The 13,210-nt window shown below is 44.5% G+C and overlaps 1 protein-coding gene across 2 annotated transcripts in view; it reads left to right on the top strand.

Moving 5' to 3' along the window:
• Positions 1-7,417: 7,417 nt before the first annotated feature.
• The window catches only part of LOC143775519 (tropomodulin-2-like), a 77,086-nt gene continuing 71,293 nt past the window's right edge, over positions 7,418-13,210 (top strand). The window contains exon 1 of one of the 2 annotated variants that reach the window (XM_077263751.1): positions 7,418-7,549. The gene's annotated coding sequence lies outside the window, so the exon portion shown is untranslated. The remainder of the gene's footprint in view (positions 7,550-13,210) is intronic. The other variant, XM_077263752.1, reaches the window with a different exon arrangement.

The following is a 13,210-nucleotide window of genomic DNA, read 5'->3' as shown; positions in this document are numbered from 1 at the left end:
CTAACAACAAGCACCAGACAGGAGGAGCAGCTGTGAAGAAGACAGGAGATGTCTCACCTCTGTGCACAGATCCTATCCTGAAGCTGCACGCCGCTGAAGCTGTCATTCAGCCGCTGCTGTCTGTGTGAGACAGGAAGCAGGATGGATTCATTCCCTGCAGATCCGTTGCCATTTTCTCTTGCAGGCAGCTGAGCTGCAGGGATTGCTCCCTGCCTGCCGCACATGAGGGCAATCTGGCCAGGGGCCCCCCGGAGCCGGATAGACTGGCCAGATTGCCCTCTATATTAGCCACCCTGCAGGGGCCCCCCAGAGCCTCCGGGCCCCGATGCAGCCGCACCGGTTGAACCAGCTGTATGTCCGCCCATGTATCAAATGCATTAAACAAATAGATAAGATGCTTTCATATAGTCCGCAGGAAATATCTGCCCAAGGCTGCACCGGTCCTTCTGACATTTGCCAGAATTGCCAAATGGCCAGTCAGGCCCTGCGGACACTACTAAGATCAATGTTATTCAATTAGGCTGTTCAGATGAGCATTATTTTCATGAACCGCATGCACTAGTTTCTACCATGTTTTGAATGAGGCCTGCCTATTCAAGTTGATGGGTGTGCAAAATAATCCTACATGGACCAATTGTAAAGCATCTGATTTTTACACACACACTGCAATTCTTTAACATAGAAAACTGTATTTTGTTTTGAATATGTTAATGCGTGCTGCTGTACAGTATAAAATCAGATGCCCTAAGGATTGCATACGGATGACAATTGAGACAAAAATCGCCCATTTTTTTCTGAATGAAACACAGATGACTTCTTATACACTCATGTAAGGCCATTTCTCCAAAGTATCCCGGGAGTTGTTTTTTAACATGACACCAGACCACATGTTGCTGAAGCTACTATGAACAGCCTGCATGGCCTACACATGCTACCATAGTTTGCAATGTCTCCGAACTTGTCTCCCATCGAGCACTCCTAGGACATCATTGATCGACAATCAGGGTCGGACTGGCCCACCAGGAAACCGGAGGATTCTCCGGTGGGCCCAGGCACTTACAACTGCTGGCATGCAGGGCCGGCAGCTGCCTAGGGCCCCTGCTGCTCCAGGGGCCCCCAGCCAGTGGCGTGCCGCTAATAGCGGCACACCCAGCTGCTATGGGGCCCGTGAGTTAGGGGGGCCCCCCGGTTCCAGCAGAGCAGCAGCTGGAGACAGGAGCCTGCCCCCGCTGCTAAAAAGAAATGAATATTCACGCCCCCATTGGCGTGGAGAGGAGTGAATATTCATTTCACTTTAATAGCGGGCAGTGTTAGCCACAGGCTGAGGCTAACACTGCCCACAGGGGCGGACATACTGCATGTAAAGCCGGTGCGGCTGCATCAGGACCCCAGATGTGGGTCCTGCAGGGTGGCTAACACTGAGGGCAATCGGCGGGCAGGGAGCGATCCCTGCAGCTTGGCAGTGGAGCGGAGCTGCAGGGATCCCATGCCATCCTGCTTCCTGCCCGGCGCTTCCTGTCTCAGAGAGAAAGCTGTTGGCAATGAAGATGCTGCCGGGATGTGCTGTGGCTGCGGGAAACGTGCGGAGAGGTGAGTGGTGCTGTGTGTCTGTCTGCGTGCATGTGGTGCTGTGTGTGTGTGAGTGCGCGAGAGAGAGTGGTGCGGAGCTGTGTGTGAGAGTGGTGCTGTGCGTGTGTGTGTATTGGAGAGGGCAATGATGTGGGTAATGGAGAGAGCAGTTATGGGGGTGGTGGGGAGAAGGCAATGATGGTTGTGGTGGAAAGGACAATGATGGTAGTGGTGGGGGAGGCAATGATGGAGGTGTTGGAATGGGCAATGATGGGAGTGGTGTGGGATAAAGCAATTATACAGGTGGTGGAAAGGGCAATGATGGGGGTGGTGGGGGAGAAGGCAATGATGAAGGTGATGGAATTATACCTTATGAGGGAGTTGCATTATATTTTGTGAGGGCTGCATTATACCCTATGAGAGGGCCTGCATTCTATTCTATGAGAGGGGCTGCATTATATTCTATGAAGGGGGCTACATTATATTCCATGAGGGAGGCTATATTATATTCTATGGGGGGGCTACTTTATATTCTATAAGGGGGTACCCCAACCCCTGCTACATAATTAAGATGTGTACTACCTTATATTATACCCTGATATTAGCGTATTTTACCACACAATTTGTGGTCTTGTATTTATTTCTATGTAGCTACTGTGGTGAAACGCTACATGAGTGTGTTGGGGAACACTCGCTTGGCACGGGATTTAAGCACTCAGGCACGGTTTCTCCACGTAAACAGTCTATTCCAGTTTATTAGACGTCATAAACCATAACATAAACAGTTCATTATACACATCAACAGAACACATTTACCATCGACAGTCTGTTCCAATGGCAGATCCGTGTCTGCCCGTAACCCCTTGTTATCTGGAGTTACCTTTCAGGAGCTCCGGCTCCACACACTGACTCCTGCCAGTGCTGGTTCACAGGAGAAAGCTGCCTCACTGGGATCACCGTCCTTGTGACCAGGGCACCTCAGAGAGTCCAGACCCACAGTAGGAACTGTAGCTTCCCCAACACAGAAACCGTCTCAGGCTCCGTAGATGCAGCCTCTCCATGCACTTTCAGGAAGTCCAATCACAGGCACTTCCAACACACAGGCCATCAGTCCATGGTCTCACCAGGTGCTTGCAGGACTCCAGTCCATCCCAGGACAATCCAACACCCTGCCCATTCCAGGACTCACACTCTCACCAGGTGCTTGCAGGACTCCAGTCCATCCCAAGACAATCCAACACCCTGAGCATTCAGGTCCACAGTCTCTCTAGATGCTTCCAGCACATCTCCACTCACAGGAGACTCCAACACCGACCGTCCAGGTCCACGGTCTCTCAGGTGCTTCCAGGAAGACTCCACTCACAGGAGCTTCCAACACCGACCGTCCAGGACCTTGCACATGGACCCAACAGTGGATCCATACACTCTGACCATGTGACCAGACCTCAGTCACTTATGGTTGTAACCACTCCCCTAGATGGGAGTGTGTGTGGTTAGCCAGTCCCGCCCAGCTCACCAGCTAACCCTATAAGCCCGCCCTTATAAGTAAACACAACAAACTCTTGTGGAACTATAAGTCCCATCATAACCATATCATTTTGGGCTTACAGCTCAGATCACCTCTGCGACACATACCGGCCATTTACAATCCTGCCGGACTTTGTCTCATCACCCTAATTATGCCTTCAAGCGCATCCTGAAGCACACACACTGCGCCCCCTGGCTGTAACATGGGTTACCGCACCACACTACATTGTGAGCCCAAGAATGATTTTCTCTGGTGGGCCCAAGGTGTGCTCCAGTCTGACGCTGTCGACAATTACAAAGGGAGCTGCGAGCAGCGGATCTTAATAATTGGTGTGCCCAAGTGAATTCATTATGGCAGCACATTCCTCAGACATAATAATAATAATCTTTATTTATATAGCGCCAACATATTCTGCAGCGCTTTACAGTTTAACAGTTTCAAAACGCAAGTCATAAGTAACAACGTTAACAATAATACAATAATTAAAGCAAAATAAGACGACCCTGCTCGTGAGAGCTTACAATCTACAATGAGGTAGGGGAGATACAAAGTACAGGTGTGTATTTACAATGATGTATTTACAGTGATGGTCCAGCCATCTTCCGGGGGTGGGGGTAGATGGAAGTAGTGAATGGGCTACACACACACACACACACACAAACCTAAAATAACTTTGGCTACTTTCACACTAGCGTCGTGCACTGCACGTCGCTATGCGTCGTTTTGTAGAAAAAGCGCATCCTGCAAAAGTGCTTGCAGGATGCGTTTTTTTCGACATAGACTTGCATTAGCGACGCATTGCCACACGTCGCAACCGTCGTGCGACAGCTGCGTCGTGTTGCGTCGGTCCGTCGCCACCAAAAAACGTTGCATGTAACGTTTTTTGGTGCGTCGAGACCGTCTTTTCCAACCTCGCATGTGCGGCCGGAACTCCGCCCCCGCCTCCCCGCACCTCACAATGGGGCAGCGGATGCGTTGAAAAACAGCATCCGCTGCCCCCGTTGTGCGGCGCTTCCACTGCTTGCGTCGGTACGTCGCAACGACGCAATTCGTCGTGCGTCGTACGACGCTAGTGTGGAAGTAGCTTTTGATTAGGGAACGTGATAGGCCGCTCTGAACAAATGTGTTTTGAGCGAGCGCCTAAAACTGTGCAAGTTGTGGCTGGTCCTAATATCTTGGGGTAGAGCATTCCAGAGGATTGGCGCAGCACGGGAGAAGTCTTGGAGTCAGGAGTGGGGGGTACGGATTAGTGCAGAGGTTAGTCGAAAGTCATTTGCAGAGCGCAGCGGTCTGTTAGGCCGATAGACAGAAATGAGGGAGGAGATGTAAGGGGGTGCCGCACTGTGGAGAGCTTTGTGGGTGAGAACAAGTGCTTTGAATTGGCTCATCAAACAACCATTAACCCATTACTTGCCAAATTAAAATTTTTACAAGTATGGATTTTTCAGAAAAGGGCGTCCCAATATTCAATTAAAAATAACAATGACATGATTTCCTATTTTAAAAACATTCATTTTACAAACACAACACAAAAAATTGGACCTAATTCTAAAAATTATAAAATCTTAGTTGCTAGAAGCTAAATATTAGGCGTCCCCAAAAAAGGACATTGGTAGATAATGGGTTAATAAGCCCAATATTAGCAGGGGAGGGCATGTAAGTGCGTGTATTTCTGCATGTGGAGCTCATACTGAATATTTTAAACATTTAAAAATGTTGTCTCCATTTTTTCATCACTGGCATATCAACAAGATGTCCATCCTGTGATTTCCATAATCCCACGGCTTTTCCTCCTTGGTGATGCAGTTTTAATGTTGAGGAGTATGAATGAGGTGAATGAGAACACTAAGGGTATGTTTCCACGGTCAGGAAACGCTGCTTTTTTGACGCTGCGCAGAGCTGCAGCGTCAAACAAGCAGCGTCCAGATGTTCCAGCATAGTGGAGGGGATTTTATGAAATCCTGTCTCCACTATGCGTGGAAACCCGCACGCGGCGGCCCTGCGACTCCGGACATGCTGCGCGTCTTTTCAGATCGCAGCATGTCCGTACACCTTGCGGGGACGCAGCGTCCCCGCAAGGCATATCACAGGGCCCTATGGGAGCGAGCGATCATCCCGGATGTGAAGAGTTAACACATCCGGCATGATCGCGTCCCAGAAAGGGGGCGGGGCTTAGCGCCGAGCGGCTTCGCCGCTGCGGCGATCCCGCCGGCCATCCTGAACGTGGAGACATAGCCTTACAGGGAAAAACGCCGCAAACATGCATAAGCTATATGGAAGAACAACTGCAAAAGATCACACACGATGAAATACATCATGGAAACCGTTACCCTGGGACAACCCCTTTAACTCTTTCAAGACCTTGCCATTTTAGTTTTTGCACTTTCGCTTTTTTCCTCCAGTTCCCTACAAAACAATATGAGAGACTGTTTGATGTGGGACAAATAGGTGTGAATGACAGCATCCATTTTACCATGTTCTGTACTAAAAAATGAGAACAAAAGTCCAAGTGAGGTAATACAGTGAGAAAAAAATGCCATGATCCCCTTGTTTTGGGGGTTTTGTTTTACAGTTGTCATTGTGCTATAAAAATGACCTGGAATTATGATTCTCCAGATCAGAACATTCACGGCGATACCAAACTAAGCAGGTTGTTTTTATACTTCAGTGATAAAAAAAAAAATCAGAATTATGTCAAAAACTATTTTGTTTGTGTTGCCATTTTCTGAGATCTGTAAGGGTATGTTTCCACGGTAAGTAAACGCTGCTTGTTTGACGCTGCAGCGTCAAACAAGCAGCGTCCAGATGTTCCAGCATAGTGGAGGGGATTTTATGAAATCCCGTCTCCACTATGCGTGGAAACCCGCACGCGGCGGCCCTGCGACTCCGGACATGCTGCGCGTCTTTTCAGATCGCAGCATGTCCGTACACCTTGCGGGGACGCAGCGTCCCCGCAAGGCATATCACAGGGCCCTATGGCGAGGGGTGCGATGATCCCGGATGTGTACTGTACACATCCGGCACCATCGCGTCCCAGGAAGGGGGCGGGGCTTAGCGCCGAGCGGCTTCGCCGCTGCGGCGATACCGCCGCCCCTCCGGACCGTGGAGCCATACCCTAACTTGTTTATTTTTGTACCTGAGGGGGATTGTTTATTGTGCTTGGAATTAGCATTTTTATTGATACCATTTTGGGGGTAAATATTAGGTTGTGATTGATTTTCATTGTATTTTTTCTTGGGGGTAAGAAAGTGCGGCCACTGAAAAATGTCATTTCTGGTGTTTAAACGTGTTACTTTTAGGCAATTACCGTACGGTTTAAATAGTTTTATATTTTCATAGATCACACTTTGCCAAATATGTTTATTTTATGTTATATGTTTTTATATTTTTTTAATTTTTGAGCGTTAAAAGGAAGGTGATTTAAAGTTTTTTGGGTTTTTTTTAAATATTTTCTTATTTTGTCTCCTCAGGGGACTAGAACCTGCGATCATTCAATCCCTCATATTATATATTGCAATAAATGGAAGAAATAATTTACTTCTATGAAGCCGAATCCAGGGCCCGTGCCGTGCTTCATAGGGGGACTACAATGACAGCCATAAGGGTCCGCAGTAAGCCCCTGGCTGCCATGGTAACCCATCCGCTCCTTGTGATTACTATATACAAATATATACATATATATATATATATATATATATATATATATATATATATATAATTACTGTATATTGAACAAGATTATATATATATATATATATATATATATATATATATATATATATATATATATATATATGCAAACTGTACACAGCTACATTAACTTTATCAACTATGACTGTATATAATTACAAGACCATGGAATATATATATATATGTTAATGTAATTGGATATAATTACGCTTGTAGCTACAGCAGATGTAGTTGTATATAGTGATTATATATGCATCTATGTGTACGGTTAATAATTATATGCTATTACATCGTCTCCTAAATCCGCCCTTACAGCTACAGTGTCACATAATCCATCTTTATAAACTACGTTTCCCATGATGCTCTTGGCTAGAAAAACTGACTTGTGAGAGACGAGCTGCTCGTTACCTGCGAGGTGACGTCACGCCTCCCTAGGACACCGTTAGCCATCTTTACTACTGGAAACAAGGCGACTATTTCTCTTTCTAATATGACTGAGACCGTGCCTTACTAAGGTTGGTCGCTATGTTACTTACCTCGGTATTAGTCCTCTCAGGTGACAAAGAATAAGTATCTGGCAGAATAAAATCCTTGTTCCTTATGGCCTCTTTCATACCTGAGTAAAGATGGCGGCTGCATACTATGTATATGTAGTCAATCCTTTGTATCCGCTGCTGGAATGTCGCCACCTACTGGTGGGAGGATAGAAGCGGTACCCTTGCTGGACATCACTTACTGGGAGAGATAGCGGGAGCCTGCAGGGTAAGCGCAGTGATGCTTCTTTGTGTGCACCGTGCTGTCATGTGCCTGTCATAGAGGTGACGGCCAGGCTTTATTATACAGGGGTTGTGTGCTGTGTGCTGTGTGCTGGGCTCGTCGGCTGCACCTGTGTGATGGGGATGACAGCTGCAGTGGCGTGGTGCAGCAGGATAACTATGAAGTAATGCATGTGCGCGGATAGCCTGGGATGTGCTGCCCAGTGACTGAGCATGGGCGCCACTGCGTGTGAGGGTGCGGAGAGCAGCTCAGCTGGGAGGGATGGAGACTGGGTGTGTTGGGCTCCATCACTGCACTGGAGGAGCCAGACCCTTCTGGAGCTCTGCTACAGCGCCGAGTACACAGCTGCTGCACGGGAACTGGGGAGAGAGGTAGAATAGGAGGGATATACGTTTACATACTCATATATATATATACATATATACACACACACATATATTGTACATACATACACATATACATTGTACATACATACACATATACATTATATGCATGCACACATATATACATGTACATGCACACATATATACCCATATATACATTATATACATATACATGCACACATATATACCCATATATACATTATATACATTTACATGCACACATATATACCCATATATACATTATATACATATACATGCACACATATATACATTATATACATATACATGCACACATATATACCCATATATACATATACATGCACACATATATACCCATATATACATTATATACATATACATGCACACATATATACCCATATATACATTATATACATATACATGCACACATATATACATTATATACATATACATGCACACATATATACCCATATATACATATACATGCACACATATATACCCATATATACATTATATACATATACATGCACACATATATACCCATATATACATTATATACATATACATGCACACATATATACACATATATACATTATATACATATACATGCACACATATATACACATATATACATTATATACATATACATGCACACATATATACCCATATATACATGCACACATATATACCCATATATACATTATATACATATACATGCACACATATATACACATATATACATTATATACATATACATGCACACATATATACACATATATACATTATATACATATACATGCACACATATATACCCATATATACATGCACACATATATACCCATATATACATTATATACCCATATATACGTTATATACACATATATACATTATATACATGCACACATATATACATTCTATACATGCACACATATATACCCATATATACATTCTATACATATACATGCACCCATATATACATTATATACATATACATGCACACATATATACCCATATATACATATACATGCACACATATATACACATGTATACACTCTGCGCTCTGGTGCTGAGAGTCCGCTGTCTGCCACAGGCTGGGGGTGCTGCACCGTGACCCAGTAATTTCTACCTCATCTGTTCTGTGAATCCCAGTGACTCCTCTCTACCTGGTATTTATAGCCCAGTATTCGGGATTCCCTCCTGGCTCGCCTTCTCTATTATGTAACACTGACTGCAATAAAGGTGGAATAGTCATTGAAGGCTGTGTGACCATAACACTGCTCTCATGTTATGGGGAAAGGAAATGCATGCTGAATAAGATGAACTCTTCCAATTACTGATCATATTGATAGAATGAGATTGTAGTAAGTGTAGGCTATGTGCACACGTTGCAGATTTGACTGTGGAATTTTCTGTGCAGATTCTGCATTTCTTGGCAGAATCTGCGCCTTTTTTTGGTATGTGCACATTTTGCAGATTTTCGTGCGTATTTCTTCCTTTTTGTTCCTCCTGCAGATTTCTATTATGGAATGGGTGCAGAAACGCAGCAGATCTGCACAAAGAAGTGACATGGTCCTTTTTTGAATCTGCTGCGTTTTCCATGCAGATTTTCCAGCAAAATTAGCACAGCATTTTTTTTTTTAGCCATTGATTTACATTGTGCTGTAAGGGTATGCGCACAATATAATAATAAACTGGGTAGTTTTTTAAATAAATTTATTTTACTCCCTTATATAGCACCATTAATTCCACAGCACTTTGTAGACATCATGACTGTCCCCATTGGGGCTCATAATGTAGATTCCCTATCACTATGTTTTTAGAATGTGGGAGGAAACGTATGCAGAACGTACACACTCCTCACAGATGTTGTTTTTGGTGGGACTTGAACCCAGGACCCCAGCACTTCCAGGTTGCAGTGCTAACCACTGAGCCCCTTGCTGCCCTGATAAGGTGCGCCTTTTGACTGCACCTAGTGAATCACGTGTATTGTGCCTACTATTCTTCATGGATGAGGATAGGGGGGGCAATGCCTGCACAGAGGTACATTGGGGATTCACCTGTTCCCCAGTGGGCAAGTCCGAGCCTGGGAGTACAATCATTGGTGGGATTTGAACCTAGGACCCCAGCACTTCAAGGTTACAGTGCTAACCACTGAGCCACCATGATGCCCAGATGAGACGTGCCTTTTGTCTGAACATAGTGAACGTGCCTACTACTGTTCATGTATGAGGGTGGTGGCCAACTGCAGCACAGGGGTCCACCGGACGATTTACCTGTTCCCCAGTGGGCAAGTCGAAGCTTGGGAGTACAAATAAAGTGTGTACTTTGGTTTTGCTCGGGCGTCCTCCGAGTATTTTTTAGTGCTCGGAGATTTAGTTTTCATCCCAGCAGCTGAATGATTTACATCTGTTAGACAGCTTGATTACATGTGGGGATTCCCTAGCAACCAGGCAACCCCCACATGTACTTATGCTGGCTAGCAGATGTAAACCATTCAGCTGCAGCAAGAAAAACTAAATCTCCGAGCACTAAAAATCATCACTGAAATGTATGTGATGTCACATGATGCTTTAGCTGATTAATGGTCTTAGTGATCTCATTATAAATACCGCTGAAGTAATTGGTTGCCGTGGTCAGGTGGGTAGAAGGCAGCACCATTGGTGAAGCCAAGTACGCGAAGACAGACCGCTGATTTAAATGGAACCAGTCCCCTCCAAAAATATTATTTATCTACAGCTATAGCTGTAATCTGCAGGTAAGTAGTGTTTAAGTTATGTTAGGCTGGTTTATTGGAAGGGCAGCTACAGGGAGAAAATGTAGTTATATTCTCCCTGCAGCCATTCGCAGTTTAGGGGAATGTATCCTTCACAGTTCCCGCACTTTGAGTGACAGCCAGATCTGCAGATACACGCTGTGTAGTGAACGCTGTCCCAGGCCCCTACACCACTCCGAGGTCGGGGAGGTGAGCACTTGCAGGGAGAACATTCTCCCTATACCTGCGCTTCTAGTAAACCAGCCTGACATGATGTAAATGCTATGTACCGGCACATGTCACCAGAATTTGAGGTGACAGATTTCCTTTACAAGGAGATTATAGGTTCCTTTATTTCATACCATTTTCTTCACTTTGGCAACAATTTTTAGGATCTCTGAAAATCTCTTTGATTGTCTTAGTGGTGAATGAATTGTTGAACGATAACCAAGACATTAGCCCCCCAAATGTTACTACACCGCTGGGACAGAAATACAATTCATTCACACCAATGTGCTATTATAATCTCTGATGAAATCAAAGTGTTTCTTAAGACTCTGCATGGGAACAGGTTTATTAAGAGAAAATTAAAACTAGAATACAAAACACAGAATTGAACTTGCCACTTTATTCATTCTTATGTGTGAAGTGTTTCAATTGGCGTTACGCTTTTAGTTCTGTCCAGAGAGTTGGTGCTGACCCCACACTTATCATTCTTAAGACCTCAGGTGCCCCTATATCTCAGGCTAGGTTCACATCATGTTAGGGCAATCCGTTTAACGGATCCGTTACTATGCGGCACTAATGCTATGTAACGGATCTGTTAACGTACCCATAGACTTCAATTAGCGTAACGCATCCTAACGCATGTCAAAATCGGCATGCGTTAGCAATGATGCATTACTTTGTGACATACCCTTGAACGCGGTCTACCACGTTTTCGGGTACGTTAGGTCTAACGCACAGTGAACAGGACCCTTTCGCTGTGCATAGACCTCTATTGCCAAAGCATGCCAACGCAATGCTACCATGTGTTAGCGCGATTGTAGAAAAAAAGATTTTGGGCATCAGCGTTAGCACATCCATTTAACGGATCTGTTAATCGGATGGCACTAACGCGATGTGAACCTAGCCTTAAGTGGAAAAACCAAACCAGGATGACTTACCTCTCCAAGGCTCTTCTTTCCTCTGGGCTTGAGCTGGTTAAATAATCCTGTATTATAAGCAATTTCTCCTGTCCTGCGGTGTATATGAAACAGGAACAAGTGATGCTTTAGAATGTAAAGCATCACTTGTTCCTGTCTCACATACACCTACAAATTAGATATTCTGATAGAACAAATGATGCTGCAAACCCACAAAAGGTACAGGGTTCATCATGGCCACTCACATGGCCCCCAATAATGCAGGCACCATATGCTATGGATTTTCAGAACATTCTCAGCAAATCAATAACTGCAGGAAACACATATGCTTCAAGGCAGTAATGGACGGTTGTATCATATGCACAGTGTGCGCTTTCATCTGCCCTCACTATGACAGTGGATGTGGAGGAAATCTTTATAAGAAAAGCTATGCCACAAAGGGAAAGGTGCCAGCTCTCTTCCTGTCTCCATACCTAACAATGGTGATTCCTTCTCAATCAGTGGTCAGTGCTTGTGACTTGCTGCTGCCTGTCAGAGCTTCCTGGGAGATATAGTTCTGCGGGTTGGGAGAACATACAGTTGCTTGCAAAAGTATTCACTCCTTTGGTGTTTTACCTATTTTGTTACATTACAACCTGTGTTTAAATATTTTTGTAATCCGATTTTTTTTTTTGTGTGTGATGCTTCAGCACTTAATAGTCTATTAGTGAATTGAGAAAAATAAAGGCGTACATTAAATTTATGGAGTCGAATAACTAAAAACTGGCATGTGCATATGTGTACACCCCTTTTACTATGAAGCCCCTAAAAAAATTCCGGTGCAAGCAATTATCTTCGTATGTCACTATGTCACATTGTTAGTGAAAGGAAGTCCATCTGTGCACAACCTAAGTGTCACATGGTCTGTCATTATATAGACTTTACCTAGTCTAAAAGGTTACAGAGGCTGCAACACCATTAAGCAAGAGGATCCACTAACCAAACACCATGAAGACCAAGGAGCTCTCCACCTCAGGGTTGGGTTATAAAAAATATCCTGGTTTCTGATGATCCCCTGTAGCACTATCAAATCCATTATCAAATGGTACCACAACAAACGTGCAAAGAGACGGCCGCCCATCAAAACTCTCAGCCCGGGCAAGGAGGGCATTAATCAGAGAGGCAGAACAGAGACCAAAGGTAACCTGAAGGAGCTGCAGAGTTCCATTCATACAACCACAATAAGCCATTCACTCCATAGATGTGGGCAGAAAAAAAAACATTACTTACACACAAAATTGTATATTCAAAAAATTGTAATGCTTGTTTTGAGTTTGCCAAAAGACATGTGGGGGACTCCTCAAAAGTATGGAGGAAGGTGCTGTAGTCAGATGAGACTAAAATTTAA

Source organism: Ranitomeya variabilis, chromosome 5 (assembly GCF_051348905.1).
Source record: "Ranitomeya variabilis isolate aRanVar5 chromosome 5, aRanVar5.hap1, whole genome shotgun sequence".
NCBI lineage: Eukaryota > Metazoa > Chordata > Amphibia > Anura > Dendrobatidae > Ranitomeya > Ranitomeya variabilis.
Note: the sequence above shows the minus strand (reverse complement) of the source record. Positions and strands in the feature narration are given on the sequence as shown.